Source organism: Talpa occidentalis, unplaced genomic scaffold, assembly GCF_014898055.3.
Source record: "Talpa occidentalis isolate TD23 unplaced genomic scaffold, MPIMG_talOcc4v2.1 talOcc4.13, whole genome shotgun sequence".
Taxonomy (NCBI): domain Eukaryota; kingdom Metazoa; phylum Chordata; class Mammalia; order Eulipotyphla; family Talpidae; genus Talpa; species Talpa occidentalis.
The window spans coordinates 23876322-23894966 of NW_023601322.1; the positions used below are offsets into that span (position 1 = coordinate 23876322).

An 18645-nucleotide genomic window follows, 5' to 3' on the forward strand; every position below is an offset into this window, starting at 1 on the left:
TATTTATTTTATATGGGTTTTTTGCTTATTTGTTGCAGTTAGTTCTTATTTACTGTTTACTAATTATTATATATTATGAGAATGAATGTACAAGGACAAATTTTTTTTTTAAATGTGTTATAAGATCATGGGCTAGGATTTATCTATAATGGCTCAAGATGTCTCTCCTGTCAGGTTAGCACTTGCAAAGCAACAGAACCATATATTTCCTTCCCAATTCTATGTGCTAGAAACCATGCAGTCCACCACTATTCAGAAATGCCAGAGTATTTAAGTTTCACTTACATAGCAACATAGTAAAAAAAAAAAATAAAATACAACATCCAAGACAATTTTGAAACCTAATTTTCTCAGTGCAACTATTTTAAAGATCCCATAGCTCTGAATCATATACAATGTTGCAAACCAATGTAACCTCAATAAAACAAATTCAAAAAGAACAACTTTTACATGTATAGTTATAGTAAGAACTGAGGACTGATTCTAAACTCTGAACTAAAGGCCAAGTTTAGCATCAGGCCACTGAGGGGGAGAATCTCTCCCCCTTGTCCCACTTTTACTCTTAGGTCCTGTGGATATCAAGGTCACCTCCTTGTGAGGCTGTATTTCCCTCATTCTCATATGCCCCACTCATCAATTCATAGCAGCCTAGGGGTAGAGTGGCTTATAAGACTCTTTTGCAACTTTAGAGGAAGAGAATATTGGATGAAAGTACAGAGCATATTCCTCTTGGGTGTGGTAAGGAGAAAGGGAGACTTAACTGAAAGTTAGAATCCTGGATTCTAAACCTGCTGTCTCATGAATTAATGCTAACTCAGAATGCAGCTGGCTAACTTACCTGAATTTTCATTTATATAATGGAAAGTGTTGGACTGAATACTCTCACAAACTCCCATCAGAATCCTTCTGAATTCTGATTGCCATGTTCTCGGCTAAAAAGCCATTTCCTTCATTCTTTTATCATGTAGCTCATTTCATAGAAATGAACTGGAGCTGCAAAACTCTTTATCACTTTCCAGCCGAGTGTGCGGAGCTGACCTCCATTTTACACTGCCTAGGTCTGCAAGGCTGACTGGTTTGAGTATTTGCAAGTAAGGCTCCCAGCAATTCATCTTATCTTTGCAAGTTGGCTACAATTCAGCGGTTAAGACAACCGGAGTCATCTGGCCATGAACTGGCCACTCCCTGGCTCCACTTTGGCACAAAACCTGCTTTTTGTTGTCTGATGCAGCTGAACCCTATTCTTACAGTATTTAGCTAAGAAATTTAACATTCTCAGATTTATTTTAGAGATGACAGAGAACCACTGCTACTTAGGGGCTGCCCAGCCACTTCTGCACCTACAGGCAAGATAGTGGCAACTTCCAAGACATGAACCATCTGGAGGGAGGACCCTGCACGTTGAATCACCCATACTGAGGCAGATGCAAATCTCCACTCCCAGAAAAGGCACAGTAAAAGGGGAAATGCAAAGATAACAAGTTTGACAACTGAATGGAATCATAAAAATTGGAGGAAAATGCCTTCAGACCTTTAATGTCTTCTCAAATATTAAATCTCTGCTAAAGAAGGTGCACTAGTCTTGGAGAAGGGCGAGGGAGGGGTCATATTAACAACACTGACTCAAAGTTCAAAGTCAAAAAACAATTCATTGTTTATTCCAACACCATAGTCCATTTTAAATGGAGTTATATTATTTTAAATGCCCTTTGTAATAAGTGTCTCTACTGGTGGGAATAATTATTCTTGTGACAGTAGTTTTTAGACTGCTGATCTATCCATTTACTACTGGGCTGTAGACCATATTTTTAGAAACACTGTCAAAAATAACTTTGACTTTTGCCACTGAGAGAATAACTTTTAGATTGAATGTTTCTTGAAAGAAGCATATCTGATTCTGCTGAAATCATTGACTGCTTCTGTCCTGTGTCACCTGATTGAAATGTACTCACTCCCTACCACAGGATGCAGCAACCCCAAATACTGACATTTTACTGCTTTCTACCTTTCTGTGGGCCACAATTTTACCTGTATTAGCTCAAATGGAATTGCACAGCAACCTGATGTTCAATAATCTGAACATCATCGGGCCTCCCCGGTGGCACAGCAGTTGAGCGCTGGACTGCGAAGCTGCCTGCAGCCTCTGCAATGCCGGTTCAATGCCCGGTCACCAGCGAGGGTCCCACATGGCACGACAGACCTCTCCTGCCATGCCTGCTGCTCCCCTCATTTTGTCAGTCTGTCTGTTCTGCTCCTCACTCTGGCTCTGGTAAAGTCTCTCACCCTCCTGAGCTTCTGACTGTACCCAGTGCTTGTATAAATAAATTAAATCTTTGAAAAAAAAAAAAAGGACTGGGCCTCCCTGGTGGCGCAGTGGTTGAGCGCTGGGTTGCGAAGCTGTCCGCAGCTTCTGCAGCACCAGTTCGATCCCCGGCCACTGGCGAGGGTCCCACATGGTGCGCAGACCTCTCCTGCCGCCCGCTGCTCCTATCAGCAGTGTACTTTATCAGTCTGCCTGCTCTGCTTGGTGAATTCTCTCACCCTCCCATGCTTCTGACTGTACCCAGTGCTTGTATAAATAAATAAATAAATCTTTTAAAAAATAAATAAAAAAATTTAACAAAGACTATGTTAAAAAAAAATAATCTGAACATCATCTTGGATTGTCAAGGAATGGCCCTGGAATCCTGATTCCAAGCCTGGTGTATCATCCCTGTTACACAGAAGCAAAAGCAATTCCCTCAGCTGCTTTGGGGAATCTGATTCAATGTTAGTGATTAGACTACAGCAGTCAGGAATAGAAGGGGATGGGACAGAGAGGACACATGGAGGAAAGAGCAAAATAACAGGGGCAGCTGAGATGAGTAGGACGAGATGGCACAAATAGAGTTTTCTTCATCAAACCTGAGTTCTTAAGACATTTTTGGCTCTACCATGAACATGCCCATCAGCCCTTTATGTGATTTTTCATTCTTTACATGGCATCCAACTTTGTAGAATTATGGAAAAGGCCCTTCTTTTCCTCTGAATTACTTTCCTCTAAAATAATAAGAGGGAAGTTGTGACACCTAACTGTTTGGTTAGTAAAAAAAAAAAAAAAAAAAAAAAAAAAAAAAATCACCATATTCATGGACTCAGATCTTAGCATTTAATCAAATCCAGCTATGATGATAAATTTAAAAATCATCCTTCTCTATGACCAGTTTGTGAGTGGACATCAATGGAACAGTATTGGGGTCACACCTCATTTCTGAAATAAGCTACTTAAAATTGAAATATGAATACAATCTCTGACAGACTACTGCAAAGCACATTGCAGGACCTGGTTACAGCTTGAGAGATGTTGCCTGACTCCCCAGCATTATTTGTTTCAAAGATATAAAACGGCAGGCAAATGGAGCTGACCAAAATAAATCGCTGTGCACATTCGGTAAAGCTCACATTTGGAAAAAAAAAAAAAAGGTGCAAAAAATAACCATTTTTATCGTGACTACAAACTCAGGTCTGAATGGAAGCCTGTCAGTCCTTACTTCTGTAAGAATAAATATAATTTAAAATATGACCAAGATTTTCACTGAGCATACTGAACTGGAAAGCAAACTTTGGTGATGGGAGCATCCTGTTTTATTCACATGACTGCTCTGTCATTTTTGAGAGATGGATTTGTGTTTTTCATTTCTAGGTATCAGATATAAAACTAAGAGGTGTGCATTGCCCCAGTAGATGTTCAGTATGATATGGGTCACACAAGGTCGTACTTCCAAATCCTTCAACCCTCTGGAGAATTCACTTTGCTTTGTGCGTCATTTGTTTCCCTGGTGTAGCTAGACTTTTTGTCAAGAATCTCAATACTGTTATCATGATATGATGAATTGTTGCTACAAGAATATTTTTTTCCCTTAACTCACATACAGCTTTTCTAAGGCTGTGTCTATATAACCCACAAAGGGCTCATTGAGAAGCTCAAATATGTCCATCAACAATGGCTTTTTAAATTCATGAGTCAAATATTTTGAGTGAATGCTCTGGGAATTAATTTAACTAGGTTTTTTTTTTTGGTATTGTGAAAATACAGTCTTATTTTAATAAGGATTTACTACAAATCCTAGAAAGAGGACCTGTCAGTTGATGGGGACTTTATATTGTCTATGGTCTATTTCTGAAGTGTCAAGAGAGTTTGATGGAATTAAGCAAAAAAAGTGGTTATTAAGTTTTGATATCTAGAATCTAGTGACCTTCAGAAATATATAAGGAATTTTTGAAAATGTATTTAAATTTCAATTGATATATATTTAAATGGTAGCAAAATGCACTTACAATTCCCATTTTGTTTCCATGAAAAATCTACTCCTTCATCTATCTATCATATATTCAACTCCAATCCTTTTTTCTATTCTAGGAGGGCACGATCAAAATTTAAGCTCTACATCTACATCAGGAACAAAATTTCCAAAGCCTTTTAGGGACAGTCAGTGAATTCATGGAGTTGAGGTGGGCTGAGCATGGATATACCTGTATATAGTGAGGGTGAGCTGCGGGAGGAAGCAGGAAGCATTTACCCCCTCCCACTGATGCTGTACTTACCTCTGGCTAGCTTGTTCTTTCCCTTCTTGGAAGGAGAAAATTATGTTTGCAGTGGTCATAGCCCATTCAGAACAAAACAATTCATGCACTGGAAAGTTCTACATGACAACTGTGGTTATAGAAGGTATTGAAGAAGTTAGCTTGGAAAAGAAATGATCTTACCCACATGGGTGATGAGCAGATAGGGGTTTTCACATGAGGACAAAGTGGTAAGTACCGATGAGCTCTCTAACTACGGTGGAGATGGAACAGTGATTGTCAAAGACTGGGGCAAAAAGGTGGTGCTCAAACCATAAATATTATCGTTGGTGTCAGCAGTGTGCATGCAATCCTGATCCTGTGATGTCTCACTATCTCCCCTCTTCATTAACCAACTCCTTCAACAAAAACATTAAGCCTCTTTTGCATGCTAAATTCTGTGTTAACTATGGAGACATAATGAGTCTTTAATGAAATGGAACTTAAAGGAAAAAATGGTGGTGTCTACTTGGGGGAAGGAAGGAAGGAAGGAAGGAAGGAAGGGAAATAGGGGAGCAAGAACGTGCACATAAATGAAAAAACATAAGAGTTGAAGCTCAAAAAATGATCTGGCATTATCTAGTTGGCCAGAGAACAGAAAGAGAAGCCCTGTTTTGTTAATAGAAAGTACTGAGAGTAAAAGCAAGAGTAGAGAACAAGTGGTATGATGATGACAGAGGCCAGAGGTGAAGGTGCCTGGAGAAGGTGCTTTGAGGGGTGGGGATGGAAGAAGAAGATTAGAGAGACAGGGAGGTCAGGGAATCCCAAAACACAGTGGTGGACAGAAAACCATGTCCCTTGGGCACACGGATGTCTTAAGGTTTAGAAATGTTTGGATCAGGGCCTCCCTGGTGAAGCAGCAATTGAGCGCTGGGCTGCCAAGCTGCCAGGAGCCTCTGCAGTGCCAGTTCGATCCCTGGCCTCAGGCGAGGGTCCCACATGGCAGGACAGACCTCTCCTGCCGCCCGCTGCTCCCCTCTCCCCTCAGCAGTGTGTTTCGTCGGTCTGCCTGTTCTGTTCCCCACTCTGGCTCTGGTGAATCCTCTCACCCTCCCATGCTTCTGACTGCACCCAGTACTTGTATAAATTAAAAAAAAAAAAAAAAAAAGGAAAAGAAATATTTGGATCAAAAGGAAGTGAATGCATGTGGAATCTGAGGGTCAGGATTATGGCAATCTGTCAATAGTAACTTGTTTATTAAGCAGAAATAGCCCTCAAAATCAAGACTGGCTGAAAATTCAGTGCTTCAGATAATTTAGATAAGACAAAACCTTTACAGTACAATAGTACCCTGCTCTGAGATGTCTCTGAAAACTGTACAATCAAAAAGGAAAACAAAATCCAGAGTCTTTAAATGTCATTTACTTTGGATGAGATGGACACACTGATGTTCTCACTTCCCACCTTCATCCTGTTAACCTGTGCAGAGCCAGCAGCCTCCAGCTTAGGAAAGTGAACATGCTCAGTCCTGAGCCTCTGTGCCCACCAGGCTGAGTGAAGGCCTGAGCCAGAAGCCCCACAACACCACACCGAAGGTCACACAGCAGCTACTGCTACACAATTGGCAGTGAGGAGCAAATCTGTTTTCAGAGATTTTTTTCTACCCAACTGAGCAAATACAACTTTTTTATGTCAAAGTATATTAAAACAAACAAAAAAAAAATCATCCAAAACAGGGGAATAAGGGAGAAAATGATCATCTCAATACATTTTGCCTAAATATTTCAGGTTTTGTGCTTTCTTTAATATCAACGTCATGTTTTGGTGATCAAAAGGGAAAAGATACCTGACAGCTTGTTCATCAAAACTCTCCTGAAATTACTCCCCAATTTCCACACCTCTAGTCTCCAGTCTGTTTCAGTTTTATAGGGACTCAAATTAAGACATCACCTGCCTTCTTGAAGTCAGTCACTTATCTTATTAAACTAGTTCCTCCATGGCTGGTATCCGGTTCCCAGGATGTGGCCTGGCCATTAAAGATAAAAAAAAAAGGTAGGTGACTTGTGTTTCTAGAGTTTTGTCTCTATATCCTCTGGTTGTGGAGATAAAACCAAACATCCCTGAATTTTCCAGGCTTCAGAAGTTCCTCCTCCCTTTAAACTCCAGTTACCACCATTCAGTCCCTGGCACTGATTCATTGCAGGCAGCTCTACCTTGGACTAAAGAGTAGGAGTCCTACCAAGTAGATGAAACACTCTTGATGGTCATCTGGTCCAGGCCACTCTAATTGGCCTTCCTTATTGGCCTACACTTTCCCACTGGCTCCACATCACTTTAAGTCTCCATTGCACACCTCACTCCAGGCTGCACACACCCCTTCCCTTTTTTTCTATCCAGTACAGCACACCAGGTAGAAAACTGGCAAACCTTTCTGAATACTTAGGGAAGGGACAAGGGAACTGACACTCATTGTATATCCATGGATATCATTCCCAGAGTTCACTGGGCGTAACTCTGTCTGCCAAAGCATTTCTCCTGGCCTCCTCCTCCCTCAGCACTCCACCTTTCCCCCACTGTCTGATATTTGAGGCGTATTTTCTTGTTGTTGGTATAGGAGGCAGGGATAGGGAGATGTTATTTGCGACAATGGAAGTAGTATTTTGAGCATCTCTCATGCTACTCAGAATGCAGCCCCCTACACCTCTTTCAAACCCAACAAGGAGAACAATCCCCCTTTCTCTACCCTGTTTTATTCAGCATGCCTCAAGGTCACGCTGTAATTGACCCTAAGGAGATGACACTTCTGCTTCACTGATGACAGCTATTTCTATAATAACAAAATGCATATTAGTTTCTCAGTTTCTCACTTTCTAGATTATCTCCATTTCAGAAAACCAATATGAAACCAAAAGACCCACAGGATGAAGTTCTATAAATAATACCAAAAGTGAACATAGAAACACACCTAAAGGAAGTATTCCAGTAACAGCTCATCCCTGAGACATTCCTTTGTTCAAAACTTGTTTCCAGGAATACACCATTCCACATTCATATTCTTTAGGTTTTACTTGTAAGCTCAGCCCATCTCCTGGACTGACTCTTCAATTTACTACTCATGTTATTGGAATAGATTACATTCATTGTTAGATTTGCAATAATGATAATTATTTTATACATAGTGTGTTAGTCTGCCCAAGAATATTCCAACAATCATACTATATATATCTATATATATTTTCAGAATTTTTACACAAAGGACCTGCTTAATGATGTTAGTGAATTCTTTCAAGAGTCACTCAGAAATATCAAATAATTTAACAAGTATCAAGACTTCATTAATCATTGGTACTTTAGCTTGTCAGACACAAAGATGAATAAGATGCATCTCTGCATTCTTCACAAGTTTAGGAGGGTGGAAATAGAGAACACAAATGCCAATAACAGTGAAAATGAAGCTCAGTGGAAACTGCATAAAGAAAATATGAACATATTTAGGGAGTGAATAAGGTTTAACACCAGAGATGGTAGGTTGACTGCATGTTAAGAATGAACAGGATTTGAAATTGCAGAGCTAAGGGACAAAGGCCAACAGTGGGGGGAAGTAAGAGAGAGCTAGAGAAATTTTGCAAATTTTCTTTCTTTCACAAAGAAAGCAAACATTTATGAAATTCTGAGGATCAAGGTTCTGGAGACACGGTAGTGATAGACAAAGCACATTTTAGGCTGTTGCTTCTGGGAAAATGATCCCTGTCTCTTCTTATTGCAGATATAGACCAATTCTCAGGGGAGGCCTTTTCTAGAATAGGGAGAACCAATTGCTTTCATTGCCAAAAATGTAGTTTTTCAAGTGGTTGTAGCCAGCATTTGAGATTAACTGAGAAACAAATGCTGTGCTCACTCCAAACAAAAGATGTGCCTTTATCATAATGCCTGGAATTGCCACTCTGAAAATAATGAGATATTTTACAAAACATGTGCCTACAATGTAATAAAAAGCGAGACCAGCAGTCACCCCAGTTTTAGCTGAGCCTCTCCAGATATGTCTAGACTGCACATCTGACGCCCTCATTAATTTTCTCAAGGGTGGGAAGTAGCACAGACAGATGTCCTGGACCATGTGACCAGGCAAAGACGAATAGCCAGGATGCAGCTGTGTAGACAGCTGTCTAAACAGATTAAAAAATAGATCTATCCATTCCCCTCGGTACCTTGAAAGACTCTGGGATTATCACAATTTATATACCAGCCCAAATATGTCTCCTGCATAATAATACAATTTAGCACTTTCATGGCGCTACAATTTTTCAGAGCTCACTGCAAATATAGGTTCAATTTTAGAGTCTTTAAGGAAGACAAGTAGGAGTTTCTAGCTATGCAGATATACAAATGGATTGTAGCATGGCCCCAATTAATTAATTAAATCTGTAAACAACGTTCCAAGATCTCATGATCAGTTGAGAAGATAGAGCCAGAGACACCTAGAAACCACTTATTCATCATAAGCCACACATCTGGGGATGAACCAGCTTCAAAGTTGGGGTATGATCTATCTATAACCTCACAATTACAAAGCTAAATAGTAATCCAACAAACACAGAAATGACACAGTTGTCTACCAACAGGAGAATGGGCAAATTGTTAAGATACCATGCAACTGCATTCTAGTCAGCAATGAAAGGAAACAATTTACCATTTCCATCAGATTTTAGATGAGATCACAAAGACCAAGGTAAGAAAGGGCACTTACTATATGATGCAATTAGGTAGGTCCACGTGGCCAGTCTAGGTCCAACCCACATCCAGATGGGAACTCAGACATCTGTAGCAATGACCATGTGCTCTGTTGTGTCCTTTGGAAAAGTTTTTGTTGCTATTTTGAATGCAGTAAATGTAGTCTTTTTTCTGTACAATTTTTGTTTTCTGACCTGTAGAAAGGCATTTTTTTATTATGTATCCAATAACTTAACTCTTTCACTTAATATGAATAATTTACAAATTATTTAAGGTGGGATTCTCCATGTCTATTATGAGTTTGCATTTCATCCTTTCTAAATACAAAAAAAAAAAATACAGTCTCAATTTGGAAGATTTTCATTCAAAGCAATTAAAATAAAAGAGAAACAAATAAAGGAACTGAACTTTCCAAAAGAAGCAAAAACATCCAGTTATGTAACAGATACTCTTATAAATGGCAATTTACAAAAGTGAAGTAACAAAGTAACTTGGCCTTGAAAATGAAATAATGACAAAACCTTATAATTGAGTAAAATATACAACATGAAACAGAAAAAATATTTTTAATGAACTCAGAAAGTATAAAGGATTATTAATATGAATGTAGGAATCACAGATAATGAAGCCAGTCATACTTTTTAATTATAAGTATTATGAAGTGTTAGAATAACTATTACTTTGAAAATTAAGAAATTCTGGACTCATTCTAGTTTTGCCTCTAACTAGTCTTTGATCCTATGGAAGTTACTTTTTGTCAATTAGAACATATATTATTATTGTTAGAAGCTATAGAAGTTATTTCTCAGAGATATTGACTATTTAATTACTGTGATCATTCCCTATTTTAAAAAATCCATTTATTGATGAACAAGTTTTTTAGTTGAACTTGAGTGTTTTATGATTCCTACAGCAAAATTGACAATGATTATTACTGCAATTAAAAAATAAAAATGTCCTATACTAATATTGCCTTTCAAAATGTCTCTTTACCCATGTTCTTCTTTAACCTCTACCATAACCCTGAACAATAATATAAAGGAGAATTTAGAGATAATGTAATTGAAACTCAGTGTTGGGAAGTGATTTATCAAAGGACCCACAGCAATGTAGAGACAAGGCAAAAACAGTATTTAAGTTCTATTAAGTGTAGGGCCTCCCTGGTGGCGCAAGGGATTAAGAGGCAACCTATGAAGTTATCCGTAGCCACTGCAGCATGAGTTCAATTCCCAGGCAGGGAGCTACCCACATGGTGCAGCAGACCTCTCCTGACTCGCCCACTGCTCTCCTCAGCAGTGTATTTCAGTCAGTCAGCCTGTTCTACATTCCTCACTCTGTCTATGGTTGATCCTCTCAACACCCTGCCGCCAGCACCTCTAAACTGTGCCCCAATTGTTGTATGTATAAATAAATTTTAAAAAGGCAGCTGAGTGAACTTAAAAAAAAAAACTTCTATTAATTGTAGTGGAAGGGCTTTAATTCAGATTCCTCTTCATAATGGTGCCATTGTAAGTGTAATAATTGTGACTGACATTCACCTTGTATTTAGAGATGGTGTCAATGGCTAAGAAGACATACAAATATGTCATACAAATTTTTTCATTTGAACATTTTGGGACATTCCTGGGGGTTCAGGGAAGCAGCCATCAATGGTAAATCTCGATGATTATATGGTGCAGTGTCAATGTGGTAGGTTGCTATGCTATGTGTGTAGGAATGAGAACAGGTCATGAGTTTTGGATGACTGGAAATTCATGTGGACACTGTCACTATACTTAAGAAATATTGAGCTGTGATAAGCCATGCCTCAAGCATTAATCTGACTAGAGAACATGGAAAGAGAGAGTTGAGTTGGAGTAATAACCTCTACATGTGTGGCCAAGATACAGAGTGATTGGCTATTTTAATTGAAAACTCAAGATAGTAAGAGTTACTTAATTCCTGGATGTAGAGACAAGGAGGGTATAATTGCCAGATTAGGAGGAAATGTAGCACTCAGAGCAGCAATGTGAAGTTGGTGAAGTCCATCTGAAATGCAAAGGAGGTGGGTCCTTTGAAACATCAGGAGCAATAGGTGGGTCCTGGAATAAACCTTGTCACATGAGTCTGAGTCTATGCTTCAGAATATTTTCAGTGACCTCCCAATGTGGAGCCAACATTACAGAATCTCTATAGTATCTACAGATGTAAGACAAATGAGGCCAAACACAAACTTAGAATCCACCCTGATATTTTCACTTCACTATATCCATTTCTGTATATTATTTTCCTTCTTATACAGCTTTTCAAAAGAAGCACTGTCCATTTTTTTTTCCTCAGTCAATATTTTCTCCTTGAACAAGAAGTCATTTCAATAGAAGTATGCAATAGACTACATAATGGCTCCCGGTGAAATCCCCAAAGTCATCCTCATCTCTTGAACCTGTCAGTTAATAAAGGATCTTGAAATGGGGAGATTATATACTGGTTTGTCCAGGTGGGCCACAAATTCAGCCACATATATTCTCATGAGGAAGAAGACTTATCACAGATGAGGAAAGCAACAGAACCATGGAAACAAAATACTACACTGCTGGTTCCGAAGATGGAGAAAGAGACCATGTACCAAGTAGCTCCAGGAAAGCAGCTCTAAAAGTTGGAAAAGGCAAAGAAACCAAAACTTCCCCAAAGCCTCCAAAGAAAGAACAGCAATGCTCAGCGAAATAAGCCAGAAAGAAAAAGAAAAATACCGGATGGTCTCACTCATAGCAGGAATCTAGAAAACTTAAATAAGGGACCAGGCAAATGAATAACTATAAGAAAGTGAAAATCAAAATCAACAAAAATCTATGAACCAGAGACACTCCATGGGGCTAGGGGGTGGGAGGGGAAGGATTGGGGTCAAAATAAGGGGGTTGCAATTGTATGGGGAATATAAAAATAAAATTTATTATAAAAAAAAGAATAGCAATGTTGATGCGATGATTTGGGACTAGGGTAAATAATTTTGGCATTCTGATCTCTAAAACTATAAGAGAATAATTGTGTGCTGTTTGAAGTCACCAAACTTATGGTAACTTGTTAAAGCAGCAGCATGAAAATTATGCAAAGTCTAAATCATGAGAAAGTTAGGTGGTAGGCATCAAAATCTTACACAAGACATCAGAAATGAAACAGGTAACAGTTTGGATGGCTGAATCTCTGTGAATCACCCACATCAATCTTAACCACCATTAGGATCAGTTAATGAACTTTTTGTTCATGACAATCACATAGTTGGTAATGACTCTTCTGTTCTATGTAACTATATTCTACATGGTTTTTAAGTTTCACCATCTCAGGGTCTCTTCCTCCAATAAGAACCTGAAAGAATTAGGCCTCTATCCTTGAGATCAGACATTGTACTTTGCTTCAATTTTCTGCATATGGGCTGTTTAATAAATACTTGCTAAGCCACACAATAATTTATTAACTGCTCTGAATAAGCATTGGATCAAACTAACAATGACATGGTTAAAATAAATGAATTGTGCTTCATTTTCTGCAAAGAATAAGTCCTTATTTAACCAGTTTAGGGGCAAAAATAAAATAAAAATAATAGAGAGAGAGAGAGAACAATTTGTCTTTAAAAGAAAGGTAGGCATACAGCCTCTCACAGCCTTCAAATTTTATGATGTGGGATTAGAACATTTTGGGGCACGGTCCCCAGTGGGTGATTTTGAAAAGAAGTTAATTATAAAGAAAAAAAATGCTAGAATCAGAGTAAAATAATAGTGGTCTCATTGGTGACAGATTCCTTCAGTAACAGCTCTTCTAGCCAAGTCCTTGTGTCTGGAAAGTAAATTATGTGGGAACAGCAATCTAAATCAACACAAACTTAGAAAAAAGATGGACATGAAGCCTCTAACAACAATCTGTTTAAACAGAATGATTATTTTAGCATCAAAGCAAAATACTATGATAAAATGTGACAAAAAACAACTTGGACAATAAGTAAAGCAAATTGTATTTCTACACAATTTCAGTAGAATTTCTTGTGACTATATAACAATTTTCCAGCAAACAAAAATCCAGCCATTAGTTTGATTCCAAGCTTATACTTATTTTACCATTGTTTGTTCAGTTTAGTACTTTTGGACAAGTCCTACTTTGATGAACTTTCTCTAACATGTAAGTTACTTATAATCTTATTAAGCACATCTGTAAATAAAGGGACCCTTTCAACGTTTTACAGGTTGTCTAGCCTAAAGTAAATTTGTCAGCCTTAAGGACTTAAGAAGTGTTCTGAGAAAATCTGTGAAATATGGTGGCGATTTCAATTGAGGGAAATTTCTTTTAGAATAGAACTCATATCTGAAAGCTAGGATGAGAGGATTTCAGGCATGTTCAAATGAGGGCATTCCTTTCTAGAAAGCATGCTTAGCTGCGTTTAACACCTGCTTTCTTTCCTACTGAAAGTCAATCCAAGCCTGGGGAATAACAAAGAAGAAACTCAAAAATTCATGAGATTTGATAAATCAATCATGGAACTCTTCTTACCTTACTTTACTACTCCTGTCTTTGTGTTGACTTTGTATTTCTTCCTCTCTGAACTATCTTGCCTGATATTTTCAGTTTTTAATTCTATTTGATAATAAACAACTCAAGTGTATACTCAACTCTGTTTGTCTCTCCTTCCTCTCTCCTTTCATAGCCTTTGTTTTCTCCCAGCTCATACAACATATGCTGTTTGATTCATGCTTTTAATGATTCATTTTAATTCTTAACTTTAACCATACCAACAGAATCAACTTTTATAAACTATTAATCAGATTTCAGGGCCTCCCCTGGTGGCACAGCGGCTGAGTGCTGTACTGCGAAGCTGCCTGCAGCCTCTGCAACACCAGCCACTGGCGAGGGTCCCACATGGTGCGCAGACCTCTCCTGCCATGCCTGCTGCTCCCCTCAGCAGTGTATTTCATCAGTCTGCCTGTTCTGTTCCCCACTCTGGCTCTGGTGAATTTTCTCACCCTCCCACGCTTCTGACTGTACACAGTGCTTGTATAAATAAATAAATAAATCTTTAAAAAAATAAAATAAAATACTTGTTCTATGTCCAATGTTCAAAAAACTTTCATCTAAAAAAAATCAGATTTCAGAAAACATATTTTCTGATTTAGTCACTATATCAAAACTCATCCACCTCTTTCATCTTTACTCCCATGTTAACTAAAGTAATCTCAGGCTCTTAAAATTTACAACTTTTCTTTATTTGGGTAATTATTTAACCTTTTGGGATTTTCCTCATACATCTAAAAGTTATCAATCCTTTTGACCCTTATAAAGGTAAGGCCATCCAATGATAAGGAAAGATTTTTATGGCTCATCAAATGGGAGAGAGTTTTATGATAATGGCCTCTCCTTCAGTCTCTTATATTGTTAACTGAGGGGGCATCTGTGTCACCTCATCCATATTAACCTGAAATGATATCACTGAGACATAGCTGGTTGTACCTGGTCTTTTGGACATGATATTGGTTGTTGCTGAACTCAATAATCATTTTTTTTTCTCTTGACTTAGTAATTGCCTCTTGACTTCTAGTTTCATACTGTTATGATCAGAAAAGATACTTGAGGGCCTCCCTGGTGGCACAGGGGTTAAAGACAGTGCTGTTAATGTGTCTCTGGTTTACACTAATGGGATGAGAGGGGAGGGGCAGGGAGAGGATGGACCAGGATCAAAATAATGGGGGGTGCAATTGTATGGGGAATATAATCAAAATGAAAATGCATACATTGTGCAAAAATGAAAAATGATGTAAGAATTATATAAAATAAAATATTAATTAAAAAAAAGACAGTACTGTTAAGCAATTGCCAGACACTGCAGCACAAGTTTGATTCCTGGCTGGCCAGGGAGCAACCCACATGGCAAAGCAGACCTCTTCTGTCTCATCCTCTGCTCCCCTCAGCAGTGTATTTCAGTCAGTCTGCCTGTTCTGTTCCCCACTCTGTTTCTGGTGAATCCTCTCACACACACCCACACATCTCTGGCCTGCACCCCAGCTCTTGTATGCGTAAATAATAAATCTTTAAAAAAATACTTAATATTATTTCAATCTTTTGTTAAGATTTATTCTGTGACCTAACATATGATCTAGCCTAGAAAATATTTCTTTTGCATTTGAAAAGACTGTGTAGTCTGCTGTCATCAAATAGAATGCTCTATATAAATTTTTTATGTCCATTTGGTCTTTAGCGTTGCTCAACTTCATTGCTACCTTATTGATTCTCTGTCTGGATACTTTATCCATTGCTGAGAGTGGAGTATTAAAGTCCCCAATTATTATTCTATTGCTATTTATTCTTCTGTTAGCTCTTTTAGTTTTTACTTTATATGTTTGGATGCTCCAAAGTTTGGTTTATGAATATTTACTGTGGTTATATTTTCTTGTTGTAATTATCCCTTTATTATTATTATATAATGACTTTCTCTCTTTTTACCTTTTTATTTTAAAGTATATATATATATATATATATTAAAGATTTATTTATTTATACAAGAACTGGGGTACTGGCCAGATGTGCGGGAGGGTGAGAAGATTCACCAGACAGACTGGGGAACAGAACAGGCAGACTGACCGAAATACACTGCTGAGGGGAGCAGCAGGCGAGACAGGAGAGGTCTGCCATACCATGTATCTCACTGGCCGCCCGGGATCAAATCTGCACTGCAGAGGCTGTGGACAGCTCACAGTACTGTGCTCAACCACCTGTGCCGCCAGGAGGCCCATTTTAAAGTATATTTTGTCTGATAATTGTTTCCAACTTCTGCCTTTTCATTCTCTTGGTTACCACTTGTTTGAAGTATCTTTTATATCCCATTATTTTCAGTTTATTTGTTTTCAGTAAAAAAATGAGTCTCATGTAAGCAACATATTATTGGTCTACATTTTTAAATCTATTCGGCCATTCCATGTCATTTAACAAGATAATTAAATCCATTTATGTTAAATTAATTACTGATAGATAACTTACTATTGCCATTTGTTTCACTGTTCTCTGACTGATTTTCAAGTCACATAGCTGTTGTCCATCTACAAAAGGCCATTTTTTGGATTACCAACTACAAACAGTCTGCCTTCAAGACTTATTTTATTAGGAAATGAAAGAGGTCTTCTTTGGAATCCAAATGTATTTTACCAAATGGTATCTATTTTGACTTTTTTTATATTGCTAATTCTAGTAGGCGAATTGTAAGGGGAAAATCACAATTTACTCATATGATGGAAAATACTGTCTAGCTATACAATCTTACCTTAATTTGATATTAATCACATTCTACCCTGTATGTAAAAGAGCACATGTAGTTTATTATTTCATCAGCTTTCTAAGGAATATTGTCAAAAGGTGACTTTGATTTCTGAATTACTATTTTGCACAAAGAAGATAGGGTGAAAACTATTGGTGATTTAACGTTGTAAGTGGGAGTGGAAAAAGAGGCAACTCAAGAGTGATGGGATGAGAAAGAAGACAACTAGAGAGAAGAGATAAGCAATACAGATTCAACAGAGACTATACCCAGAAGCACGATATGTAAAATGTTCTTCTATTTCTTCTATCAACTACTCAGTGTATCTCTTTTTCACAAAAGCTTCTAATGGGAGTAGATTCCAGCAGTGACTGTGAAGAACTGCTGAGTCTAATAAATTGCTGGATGTCATCAGATTGTTGGATTAGTCTGCCAACCAATACTTCAGTTATATTTTCTATCTTGATAATCTATGAACATTATATCATACATCTTCATATCTTACTATATTTATGCCAGTTATAGAAGCATACTAAACAATTAAATGCTTAGCAAGATAAATTAATAATTTTATAGTTATCTAAGTCATTTATATTGAGCCAACATTGGTTTAAAACACTGTATACGTTTTAGGGATATATGTTCACAACTCTACAAATGTATATTCTTGAAGCATACCACTACTAAAACCCAGTAATCCTCTACCATAATCCATCAGTTCTCCCTACCTCTCTCTCCCTCATTTATTCTGCTAGCCTCAGTACTACTTATTTTGGCTTGTTATTTTTCTGTTCCTTTGTTTCTTTCTTACCACATGAGTGAAATAATGTGGTATTTGTCTTTCTCCTGATTACAAAAGGTTTTTTTTTTAAGATTTTTACCTATGAATACTTTGCTCAAAGACAGTATTATGTAGTTCACTCATATGAGAATGTGTTAGTATAAAAATAAGTGTAATATCACCACACTGTCTAATTTTTCAGAGCAGGAAAATATCAAAGTAAAAATAAAATTTTAGCCTTAAAACTCCAATTGTTTCATTTCTATTCCAGAAATTGAGGAACTCATATATACTAGATACCACACATGTATCCAGTGAGACGATTCTGGATGAAGGCCTGACTAATTTTCTCTACTAGATCCTTCAGAAGCCATTTCTTTTAAAACTACATAGTCATTGATGGAGTTTCTGTAAATTCCTGCAATTGTTTTGTCTAAAAGACAAAGTATTAAATATTTCCTTTTGGTTGAATAAGCCTTTAGCCACCTAAGTGCACTATTTTCCAATTACCCTTTCAGAGATGATGTGCAGGAATAATCCAACTAGAAAGTGAAACCTTAGCTCTTTCACTGATGTGAAATTGATTGCTTCCTTTGTTTCCAGTGATATTTTTCTTAAAAAAAAAAGTCTAATCAAATTAAGAGCTGAATTGAGAGCCTAGTGACTAGAATGCCAATGGACACTATTTGCTAAAAGAAAATAAAGTAGGAGTGAAGATAAAGCAAACTTTCCTATAGTAATTAAAATTAAAATACCTGAAGGAAATTGGTAACTATAGTTTGGTATTCTTAATCCCTGCTTCTGGACCTAACTGCCTTACCTAGAAAGGTTAGATTATGAAACTTGAAATGCAGGGTTGAACATGCCAGTACAATTTTTTAGATTCCTGTTTCTTCAAATCGTTCGGCAGAATGAGCAAAGTCATAAACTTTAGGTCCATTTGTGATACTTTGTTTTTTTTTTTTAACTTAAATATTGTCAATAATGAATCAAAACAGTATAAATCTGCAGGGTTGAATAGGTCCTTATGTTAATACAAGAATGACTGCCCAGTCATTGAGTGTACAGTCTAAGTATGATTCAAATCCTTTTGTTCTCAGGGAGAAAGCACAAATACACAGAATCATAAATGAAAGAGGAGAAATCACAACGGACACAGCAGAAATCAAAAGAATAATCAGTAACTACTATGAACAGTTATATGGAAACAAGTTCAACAATCTAGAGGAGATGGACAAATTCCTACAACTCTACAATCACCCAAAGCTAGATAAAGAAGAAATAGAACACCTAAACAGACCAATTACAAGCAGCGAAATTG

At 37.5% G+C, this 18645-nt stretch overlaps 1 long non-coding RNA gene across 1 annotated transcript in view; it reads right to left on the reverse strand.

Annotated features, from left to right (window-relative positions):
- Positions 1-18645, reverse strand: part of LOC129145589 (uncharacterized) — a 203073-nt gene that overhangs the window by 115503 nt on the left and 68925 nt on the right. Inside the window, exon 2 of the long non-coding RNA XR_008551366.1 lies at positions 9290-9467. This is a non-coding gene — a long non-coding RNA (uncharacterized LOC129145589). The remainder of the gene's footprint in view (positions 1-9289; positions 9468-18645) is intronic.